At 42.7% G+C, this 8,830-nt stretch overlaps 1 pseudogene; it reads right to left on the bottom strand.

Annotated features, from left to right (window-relative positions):
* On the bottom strand, positions 836-2,640 carry LOC100620884 (annotated as a pseudogene).

An 8,830-nucleotide genomic window follows, 5' to 3' on the forward strand; every position in this document is an offset into this window, starting at 1 on the left:
GCCTGCAAGGCATGATGGTCTTGAGATACCCTTCTCCCCCAGGGGAGAAAAAACCCCAGTTCCTGTAGGTGTGGACCTGCTCCTTCCCTGGTAGTCAGATTCTATCTTTAGCTTTGGCCTCTATAAATCTCCCTGTACCCCTTTCGATGTCTTTCAGTGGTGCAGAGTGCAGCCGTAATGCCTCGGGATCATCATCCTCCAGATCCTGCCTGTACGTAAGTAACCTACAATAAACTGTGTGTGTGTGTGTGTGTGTGTGTAAACTGTGTGTGTGTGTGTGTGTGTGTGTAAACTGTGTGTGTGTGTGTGTGTGTGTGTGTGTGTGTGTGGTCTTTTTAGGGCCGCACCCACAGAATATGAAAGTTCCCAGGCTAGGGGTCCAGTCGGCCTACGCCACAGCCACAGCAATACCAGATCCAAGCCACAGCTTGTGGCAACATTGGATCCTTTGAACCACTGAGGCAGGTCAGGGATCAAACCCATGTCTTCATGGATACTAGTCAGATTCTTAACTTGGGGAGCCACAACGGGAACTCCCACCCACAATAAATTTAATATTTGCATGTTGTGGAGTTGTCTGCTTCGTTTTTCAGTCTCAAGTTCCATCTCTGTTTGGAGGGTATTATTTAACATTCTTGCTGCCCAACTTATGCCCTTTCTTTTTTTTTTTCTATTCACTTTCCCAACTTTATTAAAGAAAAAGAAATGATGATAAATCTCTAGAATATAGTCAATTTTCTGAGATTCTTCCCTCAAAAAAGTGACATTTCCAAATACATGCCAGAGCGTATGTACATGGTTCCCAACTGTGCTAAGTAGGTGAAAGCCCCAAATCCTAAAATGTCCATCTTCCAACTTTCCCCAGTATGTGGTCTGTCTGGACGGGTACTAATTGGCTGAACAGCTCCTCTGGCTTCATTAATTGTCTGTAGCTCTCTGAGCTCTTCTTTCCCCTGCTCTCTCAGGTTCTTTTTGTTTGCTTGTTTGTTTGGGCCAAACCCAAGGCATATGGAGGTTCCCAGGCTAGGGGCTGAATTGGAGCTGTAGGCACTGGCCTACACCATAGCAACGCCAGATCCAAGCTGCATCTGTGACCTACACCACAGCTCACGGCAACGCTGGATCCTTAACCCACTGAGCGAGGCCAGGGATTGAACCAGCTTCCTCAGGGTTCCTAGTTAGATTTGTTTCCACTGAGGCCTGACAGGAACTCCTTTGAGCCTTTCTAATATGCAGCAATAGCAGAATTTGAGCAGCTTCGTTAAGAACAGCATCTCCTCTGTCAAAACCAAGAATATGTTCTTCTACAGCAGAAGGCAAGTTCTCTGTTGTTTGGTTTTAGCAACCACACCCGATGTCAGGCACTCCTGGACCAAAATGCGAGTGGCCTTAAGCATTATCAGGTAATCACCATGACACTGAATCTGAAGAAGGTTAGCCAAAGCCATTACACCAGCTTAAAATCAGGATTTTTTGCATCCAAGTTGATCAATCGCTCTGCATTTTTAGCTTCATTGTCAGCCTTTTTTGTATCAACAGGTACCAAGTCCTTGTGCTTTTCAGCATTATCTCCATATTCAACTCTAACAGCTGAACCAAGAATCCAATAAATATCCAATAAATTGCTTCTTGTTGATCCTGAATCTTCTTTTTTTTTTTTTTTTTTGTCTTTTCAGGGCCTCACATGCAGCATATGGAGGTTCCCAGGCTAGAGGTCAAATTGGAGCTATAGCTGCGGGCCTATACCACAGCCACGGCAATACTGGTCAGTCTGATGCAGGCGTTGCATACCCCTGAGGAAAAAGTTATATTCCTTATGCTTCTTTTAGAAATGAATACTTTAAAAATTGAACAGCTTAGAGTCCTTCCTTGTCCTTCTCCCTGCCTTAATTGCACCCTAAACACAAGCACCCTTAAGCTAAAGATTAGGCACCTTGAGCATAATTGCCTGTGGGTTAAAGATTATTAGCAGGAGATATTTTTCAGGAACTTTCCTAGTTTGTTCTAATCTCTGATCGATATGCCCTTTTCGCAAGTACTCTTACTCTAGGCAATAACCCAGAAGACCACCAGCATGATTATACCAAGATCTCCTGACTCCAGCTTTGATGACTAAGATTCCCCCACAGAAAGAAGAATGCATGTTTGTCCCAATCCTGATTCCTATCTGAAAACCTGCTTTTCTCCTTTTAACTATAAAAAAACTTCCTGCAATCCTTCCCAAGGAGGGGGTACACTCTTTAAGGCATTAGCCTGCTGTGACCCTCCTTTGCCTGGCAAAGCAATAAAGACATTTTTTTCTCCTTCACCCCAAACTCTGTCTCTGCATTTCAAATTGGCACTGGCAGACCTAGGCCGAATTCCGGCAACAGATCCTGAATCTTGAAGGGACAGTTAACATCTCTGAGACACTTTTCAAAGAACTTGGGCCAGTCACTGCTGTGGATGTTTCTTAAATTACCTGTCTTCAATCTTGAAGTGTCTGATTTTCTGGTCTTCAAGCTAATCAATAAAGTTTCTAAATTCTGTTTCTTTTTTCCAGTTGAAGCCAGCAGGGTTGTGGTAATCGAGGGCTGTCAGCTTGCAATGGAACATGGTCGTGGGCTGCTTGTTCCAGTCCCCCAGGCTTTGGCCAGGAGAGAAGAGGTGAGCAACTTATCCAACTTCTCTCTTTTTTTTTTCCCACTTTTTGCTTTTTAGGGTCACACCCATAGCAAATGGAAGTTCCCAGGCTAGGGGCTGAATTGGAGCTACAGCTGCTGGCCTACACAGCCACAGCAACAGAGGATCTGAACCTCATCTATGACCTACACCACAGCTCACGGCAATGCCAGATCCTTAACCCGCTGTGAAGCTCGGGATTGAACTATCATGGATACTAGTTGGGTTCATTTCTGCTGAGTCACAATGGGAACTCCAATCTATCCCATTTCTAACACCATTTTTCTTCCTTACATGATAGATAAGACCAGAAAAGACATGAGGCTCTACTCTGGGTTCATCATGCTTTTACTTAAGGAGGCTTTACCAATACCAGTATTACAAATTGTGCCTTGTTAGGTGTCCCATAGACTTTGACACTAAGTTTCGGCTATGCTTTTCCTTTGTAAAACTGGAGAAGGAAGATGGTAAAAGGGAAAGTAGAATCAATTGGCCTATGGGTGCTTTCTCAGCATGTATCAGTTCAGGAAGCAGTACCTATAGAAACTGAGGATTTGGAGATGCTTAGGAGAAGCTTCCTGTATCCTCAGCCGCATACATCCTCCTCTGAAGACGGTTGCTCTGGAGTGAGGTAGCTTCAGATGTTCAGTGGGACTATTAAAATGCTGCCTGCTTTATTTACATTGATGTTTCTTTTAAATGGGATGCATGCGAATTACTATTCCCAAGGCAGATAACCTCACAGGAGCGCTTCTCTTTCATAATTCGGGAAAGTAGTTCTATGAGTCATCACCTCCTTTCAGGTATATTTTTGTGCTATGTTCATGGAGAGAAAAAAATTGCACAGCTTTGCCTCGGTGGATTCCTCATAGACCCACAACCCATCAATTTGTGGTTCCTATTTAAAATGTTTATTTCCTAAAATCCAGTTATTTCATTCACTTTAACACATGTATATTTTTTCATAATAAAATTAATTATAACAACATTTCAGAGAAGTTCAACTCTTTCCATTTTAAACTACTTGTTTAGGGGGAAGGATCAAGATGGTGGAGGAGTAGGGCGTCCCACTCACCTTCTCCCACAAACACATAAAACAAAAACACGTCTATATGTAGAACAATTCACACAGAACACCTACTGAATGCTGGCAGAAGAACTTAAACTTTCAAAAAGGGCAAGAAACCCTCCACATAACGGGGTAGAACAAAAGAAAAAAAAAAAAGAAAGAGAGAAAAGGGATTGGGGATCAGCATTCTGAGAGGGAGCTGTGAAAGAGAAAAGGAACCCACATCCTGGGAGGCCACCTAACTGATGAGGAGATCAGTTGAAACGGAGGGACCTCAAAGTTCCAGCAAAGCACAGCAGCTGGACTGAGGAGGGCAGAGCAGAGTGACAGCCACAGAGATTATCTGCACCATTAAAATCTAGAAGGGAGTTCCCATCATGGCGCAGTGGAAAGGAATCCGACTAAGAACATGAGGTTGCAGGTTCCATCCCTGGCCTTGCTCAGTGGGTTAAGGATCCGGCGTTGCCATGAGCTGCAGTGTAAGCTGAAGATGCAGTTTGGCATAGACTGGCAACTGTAGCTCTGATTCGATCCCCAGCCTGGGAACCTCCATGTGCCGTGGGTGTGGCCCTAAAAAAAAAAAAAAAAAATCTGGAACAAGACTAGGATGCCCATTCTCATCACTCTTTTGTTCAACATAGTATTGGAAGTCCTAACCACAGCAATCAGACATACAAAACAAATAAAAGGTATCCAGATGGGAAGAGAAGTGGTAAAAGTGTCACTGTATGAAGATGACATGATACTATATATAGAAAACCCTATGGATTCCATACAAAAACTACTCAAACTGATTAACAAATTCAGCAACGTAGCAGGATACAAGATTAACATTCAGAAATCAGTGGCATTTTATATATTAACAATTAAATATTAGAAAAGGAATAAAAAATACAATACTTTTAAAATTACACCCCAAAAAATTAAATACCTAGGAAGAACTCTAATAAAGGAGGGGAAAGACTTATAGGCTGAGAACTATAAGACACTAATCAAGGAAATTAAAGAGAATTCAAAGAAATGGAAAGATATTCCATGTTCCTGGGTTGCAAGAATTAATATTGTAAAAATGGCCATACTGGGGATTAAGATGGTGGAGTAGAAGGACTGGAGCTCATCTTCTCTCATAAAGACAACAAAATTAAAACCAACTGCTGAACAACCTGCAACCAGTTAGGCTGAAAACTATCAAAAAAGATATCCTGCTCCAGAAGACAAAGAGGAAGCCACATCAGGATGGTAGGAAGGGGGACTATGTGATATAAGCAACTCCACACCCATTGGATGGGCAGACCTCAGACTAGAAAGTAACTGAATCACAGAGACTCACCCATGGAAGAGAGAGTTCTGAGCCCCACGTCAGGTCCCCACACGTGCAGATCTGGCATTAGAAGAAGGAGCCCCAGGACATATGGCATTGAAGGCCTGTGGGCCTTGTGTGCAGGAGCTCCATGGGACTGGGGGAAATGGAGACCCCATTCTTGAAAGGCACACAAAGGCTTTCATTCGCACTGGGTCCCAGGGCAAAGCAGAGACTCCATAGGAATCTGGGTTGGACCTGACCACAGTTCTTGGAGGATCTCCTGGGGAAAAGGGGGTGACTGTGGCTTGTTGTGGGGGAAGGACATTGGAGGCAAAGATCTTGAGAATATTCATCAGTGTATGTTCCTCTAGAGATAGCCATTTTGGAAAAATCTGGCCCCACCCATCAGCACTGAGAAGCCCCAGGCCAAACAATAATTCAGGTGGGATCACAGACAGCCCCACTCATCAGCAAACAGGCTGCCTAAAGAACCCCCCACAGCCTGCCTCTAATCTCACCCAGAGACAAAGCCCCACCCATCAGAGGGAAAGGAATCAGCCCCACCTACCAGTGGCAGGCACCAGTCTCTCCAATCAGGAAACCTACAGCAAGCCCCCATACCAACCACAAGGGAGGTGGACATCAGTTCAGAAGTAAGCGAGGTTACAACTCTATTGTCTGCAAAAAGGAGACCACACCAAAAACCTATAAAAATGAAAAGGCAGAGAACTGTAACTCAGATAAGGGAGCAAGAAAGATAAGGGAGCAAGGAAAAAACCCCAGAAAAACAGATAAGTGATATGGAGATTATCAGCCTCCATTAAAAAGACTTTAGACTTATGATAGCGAAGATGATTCAAGATCTTGGAAAATAACTAGAAGCAAAGATTGATAAATTACAAGAGATATTGAGCAAAGAAATTCAAGAGTTAAGGATTAAGCAAGCAGAGATGCAAAATACAATAATGGAAATAAAAAATTTATTAGAAGCAACCAACAGCAGAATACAAGAGGCAGAAGAAAGAGTAAGTGAGGTGGATGACAGACTAGTGGAATACTACTCAGCCATAAAAAGAACAAAATCATGCCATTTGCAGCAACATGGATGGAACTAGAGACTCTCATACTGAGTGAAGGATGTCAGAAAAACAAATACCATATGATATCACTTATATCTGGAATCTAATATACGGCACAAATGAACCTTTCCACAGAAAAGAAAAATGATGGACTTGGAGGGGGAGAGAGTGGGAAGGACTGGGAGTCTGGGGTAAATGGATGCAAACTATTGCCTTTGGAATGGATAAGCAATGAGATCCTGCTGTATATCACAGGGAACTATATCCAATAATTTGTGATGGAACATGATTAGGGGATACTGTGAGAAAAAGAATGTACGTATATATGAATGACTGGGTCACTTTGTTGTTCAGTAGAAACTGACAGAACACTGTACATCAACTGTAATGGAAAAAGTAAAAATCATTAAAGAAAAACTTAAAATACTTATTTAATATCTTATACTTTCATTGCTTATGTCATTTTTAAGATGAGAAATTATCCATTCCCTTCCAAATTATTGGCCTCATTAATTGTTGAAATACCTCAGAATGTTTTGCTAATTCTTCTCAATAAGTTACGAAATTTGGTCTCTAAATGATATATTTAGGATGAGACCAAAAAGCTGTCTGTAACAGTGAATAAGAGCAAGTGCTCTGAGAGACAGAGAGATGTTTCTACAAATACCACTTCTACTACTCTAGCTATGGCAATACATGCATGTGATGTAAGCTCCATGAATTTGTTTCATCAGCCATAAAGTACTGTTAATCATACATCTATCACTTATTTGTTTTGAGGGTTAATGAGTATTTAACATATAAAGCATCTAGCATAGTACCTGATAGATGGGAACCATTTATTACATATCTACAGATGATAGTAATTCATTGATGCAGATTCTTGCTGTACTATACTTCATCTCACTGATGATTAACAAGTTTGGAGTTCCCATTGAGGCTCAGCAGGTTAAGAGCCCAACTACTATCCATGAAGATGTGGGTTCGATCCCTGGCCTTGCTTAGGTTAAGAATCCTTTGTTGCCACAAGCTGTGATGCTGGTTGCAGACGCAGTTCAGATCTGGTGTTGCTGCGGCTATGGTGTAGGCCAGCACTTGCAGCTCCGATTCGACCCTTAGCCTGGGAACTTCCATATGCTGCGGGGGAGACCATAAGGGGAAAAAAAAAGATTAACAAGTTTATTTTGTAACATTCTTACATTTCATTTTACTCTTTCATTTTAGCAGCAGGAACTTTCTGTTGAATGAAATTGTACAGCACAAGTAAAATCAGTCTGCTAATATCTGAATACTTGTGCCAGAATAAAAGTGTATTGTAGCAGGTTTTCCACCGATGACACTCACCTTAATCAGGTAAACTGGATTGTGTTCTATGATAATGGTAGCAGAGCCAGTTCTAGAACCCAATTCTTATTCCTGTTTTTATGTTCCTTGCATTAAACCTTTATATCTTTCAAAACAGAATGAGGAAGGACATATACAGACCTCAGGCTGAGCAGCTGCAGCTGATCCCTGGTGATGCTTTGAGATGGGATACCAGTGGGACCACTGGGCCCTGATCGGGTACATGTTGTGGCTTTCCTGTCCTGACACATGCACCGAGAACACTTTCAGTCTAAGGGAAGGACAAAGGAGAGGGAAGATCCCAAGCCTGGTGAGTGGGTTAGGGATCTGGCATTTCTGCAGCTGTGGCATAGGTCACAGCTGGGGTTTGGATTTGATCCCTGGCCTGGGAACTTCCATATGCCATAGGTACAGCCCCAAAACAAACAAACAGGAGTTCCCGTCGTGGCGCAGTGGTTAACGAATCCGACTAAGAACCATGAGGTTGCGGGTTCGGTCCCTGCCCTTGCTCAGTGGGTTAACGATCCGGCGTTGCCGTGAGCTGTGGTGTAGGTTGCAGATGCGGCTCGGATCCCGCGTTGCTGTGGTTCTGGTGTAGGCCGGTGGCTACAGCTCCGATTCGACCCCTAGCCTAGGAACCTCCATATGCCGCGGGAGCGGCCCAAGAAATAGCAACAACAACAACAACAACAAAAAAAAAGACAAAAGACAAAAAAAAATTAAAAAAAAATAAAAAATGGGGGAAAAAGAGTAGAATTTATCACAAGGGAAATGTATTAAAAAATAAAAAATAAAGTTGCAAAAGTCTCCAAGAGAAAAGGCAGATAATTGTATTCCTGCTCATGGTTATCATCTACTCTGCTTCATCTTCTGCTCCGCTGCCATGGATATTTTTTTCTCTTTTTTGGCCACACCTGAGGCATGTGGAAGTTCTCAGGCCAGGGATCAAACCTGTGCCACAGCAGCAACCTAAGTTGCTCCAGTGACAATCCAGATTCTTAACCTGGTATGCCCCAAGGGAAGTCTATTGGCATTTCTAATAGAACACAAATCGGACCACTTTCCTGTTTAAAAGTCTTTGATGATTCTTATTTGCAGGAGAAAGTCAAGATTTTAAGGCCTTTCCTACCCCAGTCTTCTTTTTCAGATTTACCTCCATCCAAGTTCTGAAGCACTGCTTTCGAAAATTCTGAATTTCATGGAGGAATAAGTTCTCACAATTTGGGGAAGGGCACCAGGGATATTGAATATGTCTAACCCTCCTGCTCTTTAGGCAACTGATCCATCTTCTGTCCATCCTCATGTTTTCACAGTCTTTTTTTTTGTCCTTTGTCTTTTTAGGGCTGCACCCACAGTGTATGGAGGTTCCCGGGC

This window comes from Sus scrofa, chromosome 18 (genome assembly GCF_000003025.6).
Source record: "Sus scrofa isolate TJ Tabasco breed Duroc chromosome 18, Sscrofa11.1, whole genome shotgun sequence".
NCBI classification, from domain to species: domain Eukaryota; kingdom Metazoa; phylum Chordata; class Mammalia; order Artiodactyla; family Suidae; genus Sus; species Sus scrofa.